At 46.1% G+C, this 20,492-nt stretch overlaps 1 long non-coding RNA gene across 1 annotated transcript; it reads left to right on the forward strand.

Annotated features, from left to right (window-relative positions):
- The first annotated feature begins 15,538 nt into the window (after positions 1 to 15,538).
- On the forward strand, positions 15,539 to 20,427 carry LOC308577085. Its single transcript, XR_014003423.1, has 3 exons — positions 15,539 to 17,356; positions 18,098 to 18,795; positions 19,497 to 20,427. It is a non-coding gene; the product is annotated as an uncharacterized lncRNA (long non-coding RNA).
- Positions 20,428 to 20,492: the final 65 nt, after the last annotated feature.

Genomic DNA, 20,492 nt, shown 5'->3' on the forward strand with positions numbered 1-20,492 from the left:
ATTTTATTATTATTATTATTAGGGATGCGGGTGGCGCTGTGGGTTAAACCACAAGAGCCTAGGACTTGCCGATCAGAAGGGTGAGCTCCCGTTGCTCGGTCCCTGCTCCTGCCAACTTAGCAGTTCGAAAGCACACCAAAGTGCAAGTAGATAAATAGGTACCACTCCAGCAGGAAGGTAAACAGCGTTTCGGTGCGCTGCTCTGGTTCACCAGAAGCGGCTTAGTCATGCTGGTCACATGACCCGGAAGCTGTACGCCGGCTCCCTCGGCCAGTAAAGCGAGATGAGCGCCGCAACCCCAGAGTCGGCCACGACTGGACCTAATGGTCAGGGGTCCCTTTACCTATTATTATAATTATAAATTATAATTATTATTAAAGCACTCATTCATATATATTATGGGGTGTGTGCAGAGAAAGCTAAGGGACACCTTCTCTCTCTCTTTTGCCTTGCCCAAATCCTGTGTGCCCTAGTCTGGAGTGGCCAGAAACCAAAGAAACCAGCCCGCGAAGGAAGAAGGAGCAGCGCGCCGCCGCCGCCACTTCTGCTCCGCTCTGCTGCAGATCCCGGTTGTGGCTGAGGTTGCGGCATGACGTCACTGGCCCCCAGCGGAGCCGAGGATGCCGTCATCCCGTCTGGGGCGAGGGAGGCGGCGCTGCCCGTCGGAGCGGCGGCTGATTAGTGTGGCCGGCACGATCCACTGCAGCAGACGCGGGAGGCGGGCGGAGAGGGGCGGGCGGCCGGGCGGCACGCAGGAGGCGGCCTCGCCGCATTGCAGCGCCTTCGCGGGGACCCAGGCGGCTGATGACCACCTTTGGGGTGGGGGGTGGGGGCAGACGGCCGTCGAGGATTGCAGAGGAGCCGCAGTCTCTGCCCTTCCGCCGGGCGCTGGCAGCGGCGGGAGCGAAAGGGTTAAAAAGCACCGTCCCACTTTCCCAAGCGAATATAGCCCCCCCACCCCCCGTCTGTCTGTAGGCTTTGGACCTAGATGACGCTCAGGGTCCCTTCCAATTCTATGATTTAAGTTCAGTATCTCCCCATCCCCCCCTCAACAATAATTCAAGCAGATGCTATTTTTTGTTGTGCTGTAACTTTTAAAAATACAATAAATGTTATTTCAAAAAAAAAAAGCATTGGTAATTTAAGCAAGCATCTCTTAGCCATCAGTGTCCATTAAAGGAATATTTGTTTCCAAAATCAGAATGTTGAGTGACAGTTGAAAACTGGGCAAAGGAGGAGGCGATGACACTAAGTGAGGCTAAAAAGCACCGCCCCACTTTCCCAAACAAATATAGCCCCCCGAGAATGCCTGTAGGTTTTGTGTCGTCGTTTTGGCCGCTATGAAGTTTATAAAGATCTGACTGGGGAATTCTGACCTACCGGGCTTCATAGAATTGGAAGGGACTACAAGCGTCATCTAGTCTAACCCTCCGCAATACTGGAATCTCGAACCCATGACCCTGTGGTTAAGAGTCTCTTGTTCTACCGACTGGGCTTGGTCTTAGGAAAGTGCAAAGTGCTAGCTTTTAAAGTTGCTGGCACACGGTTCCTCAAGCATTTGTCATAAAGGTTGCAAAACTTTGCTGTTCGCTTGTGTTCCTTTGGTGGTGAGAGAGGTTGGGGTTGGCCTAAGGGTGTGGTTATTTATTTGTGGTTGGCTGTGGTGGTCTTTGTTTTCATGTGTGAGTAGGTGTTTTGGATCAGGTTTGTTGTTGTTTAGTCGTGTCCGACTCTTTGTTATCCCATGGACCAGAGCACGCCAGGCACTCCTGTCTTCCACTGCCTCCCGCAGTTTGGTCAAACTCATGTTTGTAGCTTCGAGAACACTGTCCCACCATCTCATCCTCTGTCGTCCCCTTCTCCTTGTGCCCTCCATCTTTCCCAACATCAGGGTCTTTTCCAGGGAGTCTTCTCATGAGGTGGCCAAAGTATTGGAGCCTCAGCTTCAGGACCTGTCCTTCCAGTGAGCACTCAGGGCTGATTTCCTTCAGAATGGAGAGGTTTGATCTTCTTGCAGTCCATGGGACTCTCAAGAGTCTCCTCCAGCACCATAATCCAAAAGCATCAATTCTTCGGCGATCAGCCTTCTTTATGGTCCAGCTCTCACTTCCATACATCACTACTGGGAAAACCATGGCTTTAACTATACGGACCTTTGTTGGCAAAGTGATGTCTCTACTTTTTAAGATACTGGATCAGGTTAGCCACATTGATTTGTATGCTGTTGGTGGATTTTTGTCGTTGTCTTGTTGGGCTGTGTTTGTGATAAAGGGGAGCCATACCGGGGTGAAGGTGTCTTCTATTTCCCCCCATGTCAGTTTCAGTTTATTGGTTAATTTTTCTAGTAGGGCTGTTTCCCATACTATTTGGTACCATTGGACTTCCGGGTTGGCGCCATCGCCGAATGGCGGACTCCCTCCGAGCTCCGGAGGGAGTCTGCTCGGCAGGGGCTGGGTCCTACCGCGCCGGCGACGCGGGGACCCTTAAGAACCACGGGCACAGAGCTCGTGGACATGGGGACTTGGCTGGTACTGTTAGCGCCCTCCCGACTCGTGAAGGAGCCTTTTTAAAGGCTACGGATCGGGTGCCGGGGAGCGGCGTGGTGCTGTGAGTCTATCGCTTCCCCTGCCGAGCGCAGCCGCATGCCATTCGTCGGAGAGCGCTGGCTTCTTCCATTGGAAATTCGGACATTTAGCAACAACCCGTGAGTAATTGGGTAACCGGGTATAAAAGGAGAAAAAAAAGGAATTTTTTTTTCGGATTCGGCATGAGCGGGGGGGGGATCTAAAAAGGAAGTCAGTCCCCCCCCCTGACTGTAAACACGCTAAAACAAGGACTGGGAAACCAAGATCGATTCAGAAGTTTATTGCTGACAAAAATGATCAATTCCACGATGGGATATTATAAGAATTGTGCTGGAGGAGAAAAGTCGAGGGCGAGAGGGAAAAGGCAACCCCCCCCCCTGGGAACCGGGGCGATTCAGAGAACCTGGCGGAGAGAGACGGAGAATTTGACAGCTGTCAAGGTAGCTGTCAAATCTCAAGAACATAAAGAGGATTTTGTTACAAGTATTTTGCTGGTTAATTTTGTTACAATTGGACATAAATATGGATACAAAATGTCGGGGGGGAAAAAGAAACAACAACTTGACTTTTGGATTAGAGGACACAAAGTTGCTGCAACCCCCCTAGAGGGGTTTCGGGACATTACAAGTGGCGTATGTGGAAAACTACTCCGGGATGTGCACAGGTCTTATCTCCTGGGAAAGCAACAAAACTGAAATATTATTTTGTCTACAGAGGTGTTCACAATACAATAGAATTTTTCTATAGAAGCAAGGAAAGAATTGGACGTATGTTTTTGTTCCTGAATAACAAACCTCTGTAGAGATACTAGATTTCGGAATAAGAATGGTTTTGCAGCTGAACAAGACAGAAACCTGAGAAAGTAAGAAACAAAAGAGCAAAGGACCAACTACGTCACGGAAAGAATAATGGGAGGAGCAACAATGACCAAGGAAAATTAAAGGCCTCTACCAGACTGGATTTTTGAAGTTAAACATCATCAAAATAAGCAAATTTAAAGAAAACCGGCAAGATGGACTGAGAAAAATTTGGCTGTGGACTTGAGACCTCCAGGCCAACAACATACAGACTGATGGACATGGGGAATCCAAACCGGGGAAGGGAGGGGGAATTTTAGAATCCAAAGGCTATGTAACCAACTTTTTGAATCTTCTTCTATCTTTTATCTTCTATCTTTCTATATAACTTTGGTATTTTGATTTAACATGTTTTGGGGGGAAAAAGGGGGGAATTCGTGGAAGGAAACGGGGTAGATCTTGGGGGGAAATTTTTTTTCTTTTTTTTATTTTGTTAAGGATATTGTAATTTAAATTGGCTAATAGGTACAACATATTAGGTTTGAATTGGGAATGAGAGCTTGTGGAACTAACTTAGGGAAAGGGGAATACAGTCAGGAGGGGGAGGAGGGAGTCCCAGAAAGAAGGTTATGAAAATAAGGGTTTAAAGTGGGTCTTTTTATTTCTTTCTTTTCTTTATCTTTTTATCCTTTCTATTCTGTTATTATTGGAAATTTTAATAAATATGATTATTTGGTACCATTGGTCCATGCTTACTCCTGACAGGTCTCTCCAGTGTCTGGCTATGATGCTTCTGGCTGCTGAAAGTAGGTGGGTTATGAGTTCTTTGTGGTGCATTATTGTCTTGCACAAGCAACGCTGACACCAAACCCTACATATAGTAAGTGAAAAAGAAACATCGCAACCCCACCCCACCCCCACCCATCTTCCCCCCCTCCACCTCTTCCCCCCTTTTCTTCCTAATGCCTCAACAAATGAAAATGATTTGTAAAAATGTTACAAGGGGGAAAAACACGAGAGAGACATTGCACACTTTTGTAAACCAAGAAAACTTTAATAAAAGAAAAAAAGAAAGGTTGCAAAACTGAAACTTTCCTCCCTATTGACTGTGTCCTGGTTGCTTGCTTGCTGTACCCTCAAGCATATTCCAGCTAAACACCAGGAAGAACTTTCTGACAGCAAGAGCAGTTTTGACAGTGGAACAGGTCCCCCAGTGGTGGGTTCTCCTTCCTTGGAGGTTTTTAACAGCGGGTGGATGGCCACCTGTCATGGATGCTCTAGTTAAGATTCCTGCATTGCAAGGGGGTTGGACTAGACGATGCTCAGGGTCCCTTCCAATTCTATGATTCTGTGACTTAAGTTCAGTATCTCCCCCCCCCACCCCCATTAATGATAATTCAAGCAGATGCTATTTTTTGTTGTGCTGTAACTTTTAAAAATACAATAAATGTTATTTACAAAAATAAATAGCATTGGTAATTTAAGGAAGCATCTCTTAGCCATCAGTGTCCATTAAAGGAATATTGGTTTCCAAAATCAGAATGTTGAGTGACAGTGGAAAACTGGGCAGAGGAGGAGGCGATGACGCTAAGTGATGCTCTCTGCCTACCATAAAGACCCAATGCAATGGGTCCACCTATTTCACCAGGGTTTGGAGAAGGGCGTTTTCCTTTGCAGTGCCCACATGGTACAGATCAAGAGAGCACCAATAATGGGATGTTTCTGCAGTTGGGATGCTGTTTGTGCATTTCCTGACGGCTGATAACTGAACTTTCCTTCCTTCTGACTACTGTGGTTGCTAAAATCATGTTTTATGATTATTTATTTTTACATTGCTGTTACTGATTTACTGTTATTTATATGTACGGTGACCTTTCCTATTTATAAATGAAACTCGGTGCATAAGTTTTTATGTAAATAACAATGATATTTGGTATGTAACAAAATATGAACCTGCCTTTTTACAAATTCAATAAAAGGGCAGCACAATAAGCAAATGCAGTATTTGCAGCTCTCTCACTAATGGCACGCAGCCCAACCAATCAGAGAGCAATTGCTCTGCGTGGGGCTGCCTTTGTGTTGGTAAGTTTCCAGAACAGACTATTGACCAGAGTGAGGATGTTGGGAGCTGTGACACACATAACCTGCATGCAGTGGTACCTGGTAAGACGAATGCCTCGCAAGACAAAAAACTCGCTAGACGAAAGGGTTTTTTGTTTTTTGAGCTGCTTCGCAAGACGATTTTCCCTATGGGCTTGCTTCGCAAGATGGAAACGTCTTGCAAGTTTGTTTCCTTTTTCTTAACACCGTTAATACAGTTGCGACTTGACTTCGAGGAGCAACTCATAGAACGCGGTGTGGTAGCCTTTTTTGAGGTTTTTAAAGACTTTGGTGATTTTTGAAGCTTTTCCAAAACTTTCCCGACACCGTGCTTCGCAAGATGAAAAAAATAGCAAGACGACAAAACTCGCGGAACGAATTAATTTCGTCTTGCGAGGCACCACTGTAGTTAAAACTGTCTCGCGGGCTTCTGATCTTTTTTCTGGAACCCATTAAAAGTGCTGGTTATCCCCTAAAAGCAATAAATGGCTAGGAGTGTTTCAAAATGGGAGTTTATTGAGGACCCAGCACTGCTCATTCCAGAAATTTCTTGTTGCTCTTTTGCAGCTCCAACATGGCACTGTTGCATTAAAAAGCCAGTCATTATTACTACTACTACTTTTTTTTACATTTAATCCAGATTGCCACTTACTGTAGAAAATCTGATGTTAAAATAATTCATTATACATCTTCAGTCACAGGTGTGTGTGTGTGAACAGTTTGTTTTGTGTGCGGTGGTGCCATTTCTGTGGGTGTCTCTGTCACCACACCCCTGTTTCCATGTGCTCCTCAGCTGGGCACAACCTAACCATTTTGTTTCCAGTAGCTTCTGATACCAAACTAAAGACACTTCGTTCCAGTGGCTGCCACATGCTGAAGGCCTGACCAGATCAGGGAAATATTCTTTCAAGATCCTAACACAGGAAATGAGGGTGAATTCCTGGGAGGCCGAAATCATAGTGTAGCCTTTTTAGCCTCGGGTGAGAAGAGCTTTGCGCCCGGGACAGGGAAATGGGAGTCAACAGACACTCAAGGAATAGTTTCAGAGAAAAAAGCTCTATTTCTACCATCCGGGCTGGTAGAAGGAGCAAGTGTGATAGTTCACAAAAAGGACGCACGGGTTCACAGTCATGTGCACAGAGCATATATTCCCCTTCCAGTTCCCTCCCCTTTCTCCTCCTCCTCAGGAGTCCTGCCCCATGAGGAGTTTCCTGAGCATGAACAGAAAGCTCCTGTCTTTGGGACTCTTGGCACCCTTCCCAGGAAAGAAGAGAGAAAAGGAATTTTGGACAGTTTTGAAGCCTAGGGTGACTTCGGGCCTAGGTGGGGCACCTGTCCTCACCTCCTTCATTAGCACATACATTGGGTTTTTAAAAACAAACAAACACTGAGGGGTTTTTTCAGACGACCTCTCCACCTCTCTTCCACCTTGCAGAATACGTCAGTATGAAAAAATAAATAAAAAACCAAATAGAAGTAGATATTGACCCCCCTACACCCACAAACTCCAAAGCACAAATCTCTAATTTCACTCACTGTGAGACTGGCTGGATAAAGTTGGTAACATTTGTTCAAGTGCATTTCCTGAGATTGGTGGTGTTTTTTTTAAATACCTGTGTGCATGCCCAGAATGGCAACAGGTAATGGAGGGTGTGGGAAAAGTGCTTGCAGGGAGGATTAAAAAATTTGGCCCGTCACACTCCGCCTACCAACATAGATGTCAAGCAGGGGAAGAACAAATGAATATTGTGACTCAGAAAAGTGGGAAGTCATGGAAGCGAACTTGTGAAACATGCACAGTGGAATTTTTTCGCAATGTAAAGTCCCTGTCTGGAAGCATCTAGGCCATATTGCTTCCTCCCTACTTCCTACGTCAAGATCTGTAAAAGAGTATCTGCTGTGTGACCTGGCAACAGAGATGTACCGTATTTTTCGCTCCGGAAGAAGAAGAAGAAGAAGAAGAAGAAGAAGAAGAAGAAGAAGAAGAAGAAGAGGAGTTTGGATTTGATATCCCGCCTTTCACTCCCCTTCAGGAGTCTCAAAGCGGCTAACATTCTCCTTTCCCTTCCTCCCCACAACAAACACTCTGTGAGGTGAGCGAGGCTGAGAGACTTCAGAGAAGTGTGACTGGCCCAAGGTCACCCAGCAGCTGCATGGGGAGGAGCGGAGACGCGAACCCGGTTCCCCAGATTACGAGACTACCGCTCTTAACCACTACACCACACTGGCTCATAAGACACACTTTTCCCCTCCTAAAAAGTAAAGGGAAATGTGTGTGTGTGTCTTATGGAGCGAATGCAGGGGGGAGGCAGGCAGGAAACGCCCCCAAGAGCCGGACACAAGCTCTGCATGGCTCTTGCGGGCTTTTCCCCAGGAAGGAGAAGGGACTGACGCCGCCAGTCAGTCCCTTCTCCCTCCTTGTAGAAAAGCCTGCAAGAGTCGCATGCTCCTAAAGTGTGCGCGGCTCCTGTGGGCTTTTGTGGGAGGTGGGGGAATTGCCATAGCCGCGCGCAGCCTCTCCCGGCTGGAGAGGTTGCGCGCGGCTAAAGAGGAAGCCAGGACAGCCAGCGGGATGCATCCCCCGGCAGCCCCGAGAAGCTCTGGGAGAAGTGGACAGGCTGCGCACAGCCTGTCTGCTGGTCTTTGGGGCTGGGGGGGGGGAAATAATTCCCCCCCTTCATTTCCCCCTCTAAAAACTAGGTGCGCCTTATGGTCAGGTGCGCCTTATGGAGCGAAAAATACGGTACATGGCTGTTGCACACACCATATGTACACACCATACATTTAAAGCATATCCCTTCCACCAAAGAATCCTAAAAACTGTAGTTTACCCAGGCAGAGCTACAATTCCCAGCACCCTTGACAAACTGCAGTTACCAGGATTCATTTTGGGGTGTGTGCTTTAAATGTATGATGTGTACGCAGCCGACAGCCTTCTCTCGGTGCATGTACCCAGATTGGGGAACTCCCTTCCCAAAGATGCCTGATGAACTGCCCCACCCCTTAATTTTTATTTTTCTGTTTGAAACGTTGGGATGCAACTCAGCTTGTCTTGAAAGCTGATGTGTCAGCATGGGAAACAGTACGAGAGAGGAATCCCCTCGTAAACTGTCCTTCCTGAGCTAAGCTGTGCTTGCCTTCCCTCAACACCTAACCGGTTGCTGACCTAAATTTCCTACTTTTCCATGCTTTCAGGAAAGGAAACATCTGTTTTGGACCTCTCTCCATCTGAGAGGTCCAGATGTATTGTATTGCCTCCTTAGTTAGAACCAGGATCTTTCCTTTCAAGGATGCATTATCTGCAATGAATAATATTTATTTTCTAAAGTGGAGAGTGATTATATCTAGCAGAAATTCAGTGTCCAGTTCAGCTTCTGTCAGTTTTTAACTCCAAAAGCAAATATTTTGGCCACTTACTGAACATCTTTTTATTCTGGCCAATACGAGGCCTTGGGGGCTGTTTTTAGGTTATTGACTTTTTCCTTCTGTCTCGGTTCCCCATTTCAATCCTATTTTAGTAAGCTTTGCTGTTTTTGACGACGTAAAGCGCCACAAGTGTCTCTTGCGAAAGGGTGGAGTATAAACGATGCAAACAACTTACATAAATAAATAACAAAATTCCCCTCCAAAGACAGAAGATGAAACCATTATCAGCAGAGCCAGAAATCGTTCAGTGACAAATGCCCACTCACTGCCGTCCTAAGGTGGCCTGGCCCCTTCTAAAACCATATAACTGAGGCTCCATCTGCACAATATATTTAAAGCAGTACCACCCAAAGAATCACGGGAACTGTAGTTTCCTAGGCATATGGAGAGTTGCTAAGAGATGCCCATTCCCCTCAGAGAGCTACAATTCCCAGAATTCCCTGGGAAGAGGGATTGGCTGTTAAACCTCTCAGGGAATTTTAGCTCTTGTAAGGGGAAGATGCAGGGTCTCTAACAACTCTCGCCACCCTTAGAAAAACTACACTTCCCAGACTTCTTTGGGGGAAGCCACAACTGTTTAAAGTGTTACGATACTGCTTTAAATCTATAGTGCAGATGGAGCCTAAGACAAGAATATACAGCTCAGTGTTTCATTTTACTTACTTCATCCCACTTTTCAGATAAATATTGTCTCCCAAAGCGGCTCACAGCAAAAGAGAGAGAGAGAGAGAGAGAGAGAGAGAGAGAGAGGACCTGCCATCGAGCTGAAGGACTAAAAAAAACCAAAACGCACAAGGAAAGGGAGCTGAAGGAGGAAAGCGCCAGGAGGAAAATCAGTTTTTAATGCCAAAACAGAATGGTGAGCTATAAGCATTGCAAGCATTTATAGCTTGCTAGGACCCGGCAGACCTGCCCTTGCTGGTGTTCTTGTTGAATAACGGCAGGCAGATTTTGTTCTTTTGGCTGATGCTTGAAGCCAGAGTGTCCTTTCCTACAGCACTCCCAGGGCAATAACAGGGAACTGGAGCTGGGTGTTCTTTCTGGCAGAAGCAAGCTCTGATGGAAGCCAGGTTGGTCTCCCTCTTGCCTTGATGTTATTGCCGGGAGTCTGGATGAGTGGTGTGATGTCCTCTGTCTCAACAGCAGAAACCAGGGTTCGCTTCTTTTCTGCTCCCCAGTTTCCAGAGCCAGTGTGGTGTAGTGGTTAAGAGCGGTGGTCTCGTAATCTGGGGAACCGGGTTCGCGTCTCCGCTCCTCCACATGCAGCTGCTGGGTGACCTTGGGCTAGTCCAGGGGTCTGCAACCTTTAAGACAAAAAGAGCCAGTTGGACCCGTTTCCGAAGAAAAAAAACCTGGGAGCCGCAAAACCGGGAAGGTGACGTCGGGACGGTGCGTGACTAACACACGCACCGCCCCCATGCGACGTCACAGCCATACAGCGCCCGCCACAGTGGGGAGTGTCGGGGCGCACAATGCGCCTCCTCCCCTCGCTAGTATCCACCCCGGAGCTGTGGCAAAGGTGTAAAAGAGCCACATGCGGCTCCGGAGCCACGGGTTGCAGACCCCTGGGCTAGTCACACTTCTCTGAAGTCTCTCAGCCCCACTCACCTCACAGAGTGTTTATTGTGGGGGAGGAAGGGAAAGGAGAATGTTAGCCGCTTTGAGACTCCTTAAAGAGAGTGAAAGGCGGGATATCAAATCCAAACTACTCTTCTTCTTCTTCTTCTTCTTCTTCTTCTTCTTCTTCTTCTTCTTCTTCTTCTTCTTCTTCTTCCAAGGCAGTTTCTTCGGCCTGATGAGAGTAGTTAAGAGACGCCTGTTTCCTTCAGAGAGCTACGCTTCCCAGAGCTCCCTAGTGGGGCCAGTTGAGGATTATAGGAATTTTAGGCTGCTTTTCCCCATGTAGGATTCAATCACATACAGTGGTACCTCGGGTTACATATGCTTCAGGATGAGATGCTTCAGACTCCGCTAACCCAGAAATAGTGCTTCAGGTTAAGAACTTTGCTTCAGGATGAGAACAGAAATTGTGCTCCGGCAGTGCAGCAACAGCAGGCGGCCCCATTAGCTAAAGTGGTGCTTCAGGTTAAGAACAGTTTCAGGTTAAGAACGGACCTCCAGAACGAATTAAGTACTTAACCTGAGGTACCACTGTACCAGCAAACTCAGGCTGTGCAACGAAAGGGGTTTTTTTGTGCTCTTGTGCAACAAACCTGCTTCCAGGGCAAACGGGCCTTTTTGCAGCAAGGAAAGTGACACGGGAATATCACTCGAAGTTGTGAGGTAGCAGTTGCTCGGCTCTCCCTGAAAGCAAATCAGAATGAATGCTCAGTAAACAGGTTGTCTGGAGGTAGCCATCGTTCAAAACGCCTGGAAGGGAACAGGTATAGGGAGAGTGCCTTAAGAGTGTTGGGCTCACAGAAATAGAGGCTGGAGTTCAAATCCTCACTTAGTGTTTCTCCAAAACAGACTCTGCTCCAGGAATGCAGGATGGAATAATAGAATCCTGGAACTGTAGAGTTGGAAGGGATCCTGAGGATCATCTAGTCCAGCCCCCTGCAATGCAGGAATATGAAGTTGTCCCATATGGGGATTGTTATGTACTGAGTTGAATAGGATCCAGAATGCAGCAGTCTGATTGGGCCTAGAATAATAGGATCCAAAATGCAGCAGTCTGATTGGTCCTAGAACAATAGGATTCAGAATGCATTAGTCTGATTGGTCCTAGAATAATAGGATCCAAAATGCAACAGTCTGATTGGTCCTAGAACAATAGGATTCAGAATGCATTAGTCTGATTGGTCCTAGAACAATAGGATCCAAAATGCAGCAGTCTGATTGGTCCTAGAATAATAGGATCCAAAATGCAGCAGTCTGTTTGGTCCTAGAACAATAGGATTCAGAATGCAGCAGTCTGATTGGTCCTAGAACAATGCAGCAGTATGATTGGTATGCAGGAGCCACCCAATCCAGCTCCTGATTGGCCTACAGGAGAATTCGGGAATTAGCCAATCACGAGCAGCCCATTGTGTAAATAATGTATATAAAGCAGATACTGGGGGGGGGGGGACTTTCATTCCTCCTCACCACTATGAGCTGAATAAAGAGCATGAAATCAATTCTCGACTCTGAGTATATTTCAGGGATCGAACCTGCAAGCTTAGCATTATCAGCACCATGCTCTAACCAACTGAGGAAAGCTTCCCTGTGGCTGCTACTGCTACCTGCTTATATTACACTATGTGCATTCCACTAACATTAATAAAATCATAATGCCCCATGGGAAATAATTCATTATTCCTACGATACACAGCAATAAGCCTGAGTTTGACATTCAATGTATGCTCACTGAGCAGGGAGATGACGTCCATCCTGGCTCTCTGGCACAGGTCACTTGCAGGATACACACGCTTTCAAACACATGTTTTTCATAGCCACACCTTCCACTTTTGTGGTATACGTGCTCGCTTCGGCAGCACATATACTAAAATTGGAACGATACAGAGAAGATTAGCATGGCTCCACTTTTGTGGTATACACTTTAACAATCTAAGGTGTACTCTTAAGGCTGCCAACTTTTTTTATGGGGCCCCTGCTCTTCCTCCTTCTTTGCCTTTGACAGAAGCTTGGTTTGCTTACCTCTGCTTATCTCTGTACAGTATCTTGAAAAGTACTACTGGCTGATTTATGCAGGTCATGTTGCTGTTAAAGAGATAAGAGAAGGCCAGACGGTTGCTGACAACAGCTAACAACTCTATTGACATTACGGATGTGAAAAATACAAAAAAGCACCTTTAAATATGTTCGGTTCAGGAGAAAGACTGCTGTTCCTGGACCGGGACAGGGCGTAGCTTATTGCAATGCACCTAATGTAGGGCTACCCTCAAGGATAGTTCAGAAGCTGCAGTTGGTTCAGAAGTACAGTCATACCTCTGGTTGAAGTAGCTTCAAGATGAATATTTTTGAGTTGTGCTCCGCGGCGACCCGGAAGTAACGGAGCGTGTTACTTCCGGGTTTCGCCGCTTGCGCATGTGCAGACGGTCAAAATGACGTCACGTGCATGCGCGGAAGCCCCAGTGGTCCAAACCACAGTCGAGGCAGCTGTGGTTTGTGCGCTGCTTGAGTGTGCTGCTGTACTCGGTGCACCTCCTCCCTGTCGGATCCTGAGTCGTTGGTTAGGTCTTCTTGGTGGACCCTCGGTTGGGATGGCAGGCTTGGCTGTGCCTCTTGCGTCGACCTCTCGGCAGCTTCTGTTGCCAGGGCCTCCTCCAGAGCGACCTGGAACGTTAGGTCCTTCTTAGCGTAGAGGCGTCGTTGCAGCTTCTCATCCTTCAGGCCGGTCACGAAGCATGTTCTCCAGCTCTGAGAAGTTGCAGAACCGAACCAGAGGCCTTTCTCTTGGGCATTGTCGGCCAATTGGTGTCAAAGAAAGATAGAACATTTTTTATGTATGCTACAACAGCAGCAAGAATACTCATAGCAAAGTATTGGAAGACACAAGATCTACCCACTCTGGAAGAATGGCAGATGAAGGTGATAGACTACATGGGACTGGCTGAAATGACTGGCAGAATCCGAGACCAGAGGAAAGAGACGGCGGAAGAAGATTGGAAGAAATTTAAAATTTATCTTAAGAAATATTGCAAAATTAATGAGTGTTAAAATGTTATGGTTATAGAAAGTAAGTGGATTACAGCTGTAAAGATTAAGTTAAAAGAAAAGAAAAGAATACAACTAGATAAAATTAAGGGTGAGGATTTGCTGAATTAAATTTGAAATTGGAATGCAGAAAGGGGAGGTACGAGGAGGTCGGTGAAATAAGTTTTAAGAAAATAAGGTTTTGAAATTGTATTTGTTTGTTTTTGTGTTTGTTTGTTTGTATTTTATAATTTGTGAAAACTTAATAAATATCTTTTTAAAAAAAGAGAAGTTGCAGAACCGGGCAGCTTGGCGGAGCAAGGTCACAAACCCAGTTATGGTTTCCCCAGGGGCTTGCCGCTTTGCGTAGAAGGCATTTCGACGAGCCACCACTGAGGGCTGCGGCGAAAAGTGCCCCTTCAGCTGTTCCATTATTGTTTTGTATGGAACAGTAGCGACGTCTTCAGGCGCAAGGAGAGCCCGGGCGATTTCAAACGTCTCCTCTCCGCAGACACTGAAGAATATCGCCCTCTTCTTGGCGTCTTCTTCATCGGTGACCCCTTTGGCTTCTAGGAGGAAGGTGAAACGGGAGGCGTACGCTTCCCAGTCTCCAGATGCTGGGTTGAATGGCGAGAAGCTGCTGTTGGCTGCCATTTTGAGTTCCTTGTGTCCTGGAGCTGAAGCCTGGATACACGGTGCGAGGCAGCGGTGCGGCAGTTGGCGGTGCTGCGGTGCTGTGTGTGGCAGTCAGCTCAGCGGGATCCCACCTTCGTCGCCAGTGAAATATACTCAGAGTCGCAAAGTGATTTCATGCTCTTTATTCAGCTCATAGTGGTGAGGAGGAATGAATGAATGTCCCCTCACAGTATCTGCTTTATATACATTATTTACACAATGGGCTGCACATGATTGGCTAATTCCGGAATTCTACTGTAAGCCAATCAGGTTGTGGATTCACTTCTATCTGGAGCAGGATTGGGTGGTTCCTGCAAACCAATCATACTGCTGCATTGTTCTAGGACCAATCAGACTGCTGCATTCTGAATCCTATTGTTCTAGGACCAATCAGACTGCTGCATTTTGGATCCTATTGTTCTAGGACCAATCAGACTGCTGCAGTTTGGATCATATTCAACTCAGTACATAACATGCCGTCTCTTGGGGAATCCTCTCCGGATTTGTGTAGGATTTTCTCCCTGGCCTTTTCATCTCCGGAAGATAACCCTGCAAGGCAAGAGCGGTTTAGGACCGGTTTTCTTTCTCCTAAATGGGCTGCCTTCCCAGTTTGATGAGCCCCTTCTGCCCTGCACTTACCTCCGCAGCATGTGCAGAAACCACCTTTGCATAAGGCAGCTGCTCTCTCTGCTCCGCACATCATTCGCCACTGCTGCCAGGAAGAGGCAAGAGCTGCAGACTATCCAGCTGCCCTAGAGGACGGTGTTGCTCCAAAGACAAGATCATGTGCATTTGGTGACATTCACCACTGCATTATAATTTTTCTTTCAGAAAGTTTAATAAGTGATCGTTTTCATTTACAGCCAGTCAGCTTAGAAGCCAGTGGAATATAACTGATGTTGCCGACTGCTTGGTTTTGCGTGAGTGTGTGTATAAAACTTCTTTGGCCTGTTGTTGTTTCTTAAGAGGAGCGTGACCTTCAGAAATCAGCAGCCGGAGTGTTTCAGGATATTGTGCGTAAAATATCTGTGTTTGTGCTCCATTAAAGTGCACAGCCTAAACAGAAAAGACAGGTGCAAAGGAACAGAAAGGCTGAATAACTGCATCAAACCAGAAGGAAGTTTCCCTCACATTTTAAAAGTGTGTGTGTGTGTGTTTAGCTTTTCAGCAAGGGATATGCCAGTGTAAATAACACATGAATTCAAAAACTTATGTCATGTAGTATGGCATAATTTCTAAATAAGAGGTATGGAGTAAATATTGTCTGAAAATAATACAGGCCTCCCTTTTCCGTGAAAGCTCTTCTCCTATCTGTGGAAATACAAGGATGCACTGTATGTATGTAGGGAAGAGACAATGGGACTCAGCATATATAAAATGGTGTATTTTCCTAAATGAGTACTGTGCACGTCCTATTGTGATTAAAACAGCATGGTTAAAAACTGCAGCCCTACCAAAGTCGACATGTTCCAGTCACCACAAGCAAGAGCTCTGCAACGAGACTCCAGGCCCTGTTTTGATTTTGGAAAGCAGCCTTCCACCAGTCACTTTCTAACTGAAAATTATGCGGCTTCAGCACTCCCTAGACTACTGTATGGCCATGGTAGGAAGGCAGACTGCCATTCCAAGACTGATAATAAATAACTTGGAAAACAAAAAGCAACAATTCCTAGCAGTGCTTGATTTAAAACATAGAATGCAACTGTTTTATAATACAATCACGGGACATCCCGAAAATAGAAAACATAAGAACACGAATAATTCCCAAAATATAAACAAGCCTCTTACATATGTAATAGTAATTTATTATTTGTACCCTGCCTGTCTGGTTGGGTTTCCCCAGCCACTCTGGGCGGCTTCCAACAAAGATTAAAAATACATTAAAATGTCACACATTAAAAACTTCCCTGAATATATGTACCTTAGGTATGTATACAAGCTAGTGAGAAGTATGAGTTTGCTTCTGCTGGATAATCTCAATTATACTCAGCCTAATTTGAGACAAACGAACTCTCCTTATTACCAAAAAGAAGCGTTTCTCTTTTCTTGTTTTTCATTTTGGTCAGAGCTGAAAATCCCTGTTCACAATAATATGTTATGGAAAACCGTAGAGGAATAGCCAATGCTCTTGAAGAGAGGCATGGATACTGGCTCTGGTTGTATATCCTAAAAAAATATTTCAATCCTATCCTATACTACGCTAAAATGTTCAAAGGTTTCTTTGATTGTCCTTAACAACCACGGAGCATATTTCACCAGAACGGTCTGTGAAAACCCAATTGAAATGAACAGGAATTACTCTGTCATTCATGTTCCTGCTTAATTTCTGTTCATTTTAATAGGGCTGGTGGAGAATTCCCCAGTAGATAGAATGTGTTCCACCACATTAATTAGTGTAAACCGGGAACATCATTTCCATTTTCCACCTCAGGCACTAAAACTTCAGTTTCAGATTTGTTATGTACGCTGCTGCATTCCTTAAATGCTTATTGCTGCTAACAATATTGTTCTCGTATCTTCAAAGCCACAATTAAATCATTAACAATTACTCTTCGAGGCCACAGTTAAATCATTAACTAATTAATTAATCAGCTCGCCGGGATCAGCCTGGTACCAACTAGTGATAATGATCCGGCAAGGCAGAGAAATGTACAAAGGTGTTATTGAAAATTCTAGCAGTGCGTCTGTATTTCAGTTGTTGGGAAGTCTGGCTTATTTCAAACCTGTTTATCTGAGGGTTCCTTGAACCATAAAATGTTAGACTGGTACCTGACTCGGGCTTTTTCCTTTCCAAATACAGAGTCCTGGTTTTCAGCTACAAATCTTGCAGACATTCTGTGAGAGCTTTGGACACTGAGGGTTGTGCCTGAGTTCCCGAAAGCTAGCAGACACAACCATAGCTAGAGGAAGCAATAATAATATGGATATGGATAGAGGTGGAGAAAATTTAAGATAGCCAGATGAGAAGGAAGATGGGGGTACTGCACTATTAAACAGTTGTGTAGGTGGCACTCAGGGATCTTGGATGCTTTCCATGCAAACTACATCTGCTGAAATCCCCTCTGCTTCACGACTCTGGAATGTGTTATGTCCTGGAGTTCTCACCCTGGGCCAGCAGGGGGATACTGTAGATCAGTGTTTCCCAACCGGTGTTCCGCGGCACACTAGTGTGCCGTGAGAAGTTGGCTGGTGTGCCGTGGGAGGGAGGCGGGCGAGTCGGGCGGTGAGAGGCGGCGGCGGCGAGGATCCGCGTCGAGCCGGGGGCGGCTCCGCGGTGGTGGTGCCGAGGTTTCTCTCTCCATTCTCCCCTCACACACACACACAGGAAATAACACAGGATCAGCTGACAGGACCCAGCCAATGGGGCGGCGGCGGGGCAGCGCGTGCAAAAGGGAGGAGCGCGAGACAGCGGACGAGGAGGAGGCCGGCATGTCCGGGCAGCAGCAGCAACAACAGCAGCAGCAACTCCCGGCGACGGCTCCTCAAGCCCCGGGCAACCCTACTCCCTCACCGGCCTCGGCCGCCCTCCTGCTCCATCCGCCGCCGCCTCCCCCGCCGCCGCCGGCCACCTCGGCCCCGCCGCTGCCCCCTCCTCCGCCCGCTATCGCCGCCACCACCACAACAGCCGCCGCCGCCTCAGCTGCCGCCGTCCCTCAGTCCCTCGCTTTGCTGCCTCCCCCCCCCACCCCCAAAGCTTGGAGGTTCCCCGGCAAGGGGGAGGGAAGAAAATTGAAAACTTTCACTTTCGTGCGTCCCTCCCGGCGTGACGCTGCGCGCTGACGTCACGGGGCTGTAATGGTGGTGTGCCGCGAGATTTTTTTCCTCAAACAAGTGTGCCTTTGCCCAAAAAAGGTTGGGAAACACTGCTGTAGATAGTTTTCACTCAGGTCCACATTCAAATAAGGAATTGAAAGTGACATTCAGTGATTGGATAGTTACAGAAAGTTGTTACTGTTGCGTTGTAGTGGAGCTCTATATAAGCAGGCTGGCTGAACCCTTTAGTTCAGTTCTGTCCTGGCCTGTGAATAAGCAAGAGCTGTTTGAAGAATTGCTGTGTTGTCTGATATGTTCACCCACAACTTAACATAATGTGAAGGAGGAGTCCTTTACAAATGAGTGGTGCTGTCTCCCTGCAACGGGAAAAGAAGAAATATGACCCTACAGTCATGAGCAAAAAAGAACCTGCAGTTCCCTCTTGCTCCAAGACAGTCTGAAATCTGAATGTCATTGCATGCCTTGTATTTCTTAGGTATTTATTACACTGTCGTTCCGCCTTTCCTCCAAGGAACTTGAAGGTGGTGCACATGGTTCACCTCCTCCCCTTCTCACAACAACCCTGCAAGGTAGGTTGTGCTGAGAGGCAGGAATTGGCCCAAGGTCACCCAGTGAGCTTCATGGCCAAGAACAAGGATTTGAACCCTGGTCACCCAGGTCCTAGTCCGACACTCAAAACCTCTGATTGCATTGGTTCGCATGTATTTTTTTCATGTATTTTAATGTACTGAAATGTTTACATGTCAACAGTGCTGTACAAAAACTGTTAGTACCGATTAGCTTTTATATCTATGTAGAAGGCTGAAAGATCAAACCTATCCATTCTGAAGGAAATCAGCCCTGAGTGCTCACTGGAAGGACAGATCGTGAAGCTGAGGCTCCAATACTTTGGCCACCTCATGAGAAGAGAAGACTCCCTGGAAAAGACCCTGATGCTGGGAAAGATGGAGGGCACAAGGAGAAGGGGACGGCAAAGGACGAGATGGTTGGACAGCGTTCTCGAAGCTACCAGCATGAGTTTGACCAAACTGCGGGAGTGAAATATACTCAGAGTCGCAAAGTGATTTCATGCTCTTTATTCAGCTCATAGTGGTGAGGAGGAATGAATGCAGGTCCCCTCACAGTATCTGCTTTATATACATTATTTACACAATGGGCTGCACATGATTGGCTAATTCTGGAATTCTACTGTAAGCCAATCAGGTTGTGGATTCACTTATTTCTGGAGCATGATTGGGTGGTTCCTGCCAACCACTCATACTGCTGCATTGTTCTAGGACCAATCAGACTGTTGCATTCTGAATCCTATTGTTCTAGGACCAATCAGACTGCTGCAATTTGGATCCTATTGTTCTAGGATCAATCAGACTGCTGCAGTTTGGATCCTATTCAACTCAGTACATAACAGGGAGGCAGTGGAAGACAGGAGTGCCTGGCGTGCTCTGGTCCATGGGGTCACAAAGAGTCGGACACGACAAAACAACAACAACAACAACAGAAGGCTGAATACTTCACAATACTAGACACTGAGAAGGGATCCACTTGGAATCTGCTTGGAAGCTTTTCAGAAGCATTTGGCTGGCTACTGTCCTAAACAGAACATGGGAGTTTGTGGCTCTTGGGCTGATTCAGCAACACCATTTTTACATTCTGAATCATCAAACTGAATAAAAAGTATTTTTTTGCTGTAACATGACATTGTTTGTTTTTGCCCGGATGATTGTTTGAAGAGAGGATATGTTCACCCTTTCCAACTTGGATCAGATGGATTAGGAAAACAGGTTTTACATCCCAGAAAATGAGCAGTGAAAACAAACAAAACGCTGCTGTAAGATCAGGCGCTTTTTGTCTCTGCCCAAAGAATTGCAGAAACTTAAAACTTTTGCTCTGTGTCATTCCCTACGGGCTAGAAAGCAGATGTACAGTGGCACATATGCGAAAATTTTTCAATGTACTACAGCTCATTTCTGCATTCTATATATTTAACAAAACTTTCTGTTCTGGTACCACATCAGGAAAGTTAGCATTCCAACAGGCCAACAGGTGTATTTGGTTTCATGCAACTTAATTGGTCAATTAAATCATGAAGCTGATTTATAGGCTCATTTTAATTGAGTGTCAGTTCCACTTTCAATACCAAAACTGCCTTGGTTGCCCTGATGGCCTGAGCTTAGAGAGGGACAAGGGGAGAGCAACCCTATTTATTTTCATGGCTCTCTTGGCAGTCTTTCATGCCATCACCAATGATATTCTCCTGAGCTGTTTATGTGAACTTGGAAACAGGGGCACAGCAATATGATGGTTACTCTGCCATCTGCATAGCTGAGACACAGAGGGTAGTTTGGAGGTTTAATTGTTTAAATCCCTCATACTTGCACACCATCCAACATTTCTCTGATAAAAATAGGAATGTCCTATTCCATTATTATTATTATTATTATTATTATTATTATTATTATTATTATTATTATTATTATTATTATCCCTCCTATCTGAC

The sequence above is a fragment of the Podarcis bocagei genome (assembly GCF_964188305.1).
Source record: "Podarcis bocagei genome assembly, chromosome: 17".
In the NCBI taxonomy this organism is placed as follows: Eukaryota; Metazoa; Chordata; class Lepidosauria; order Squamata; family Lacertidae; genus Podarcis; species Podarcis bocagei.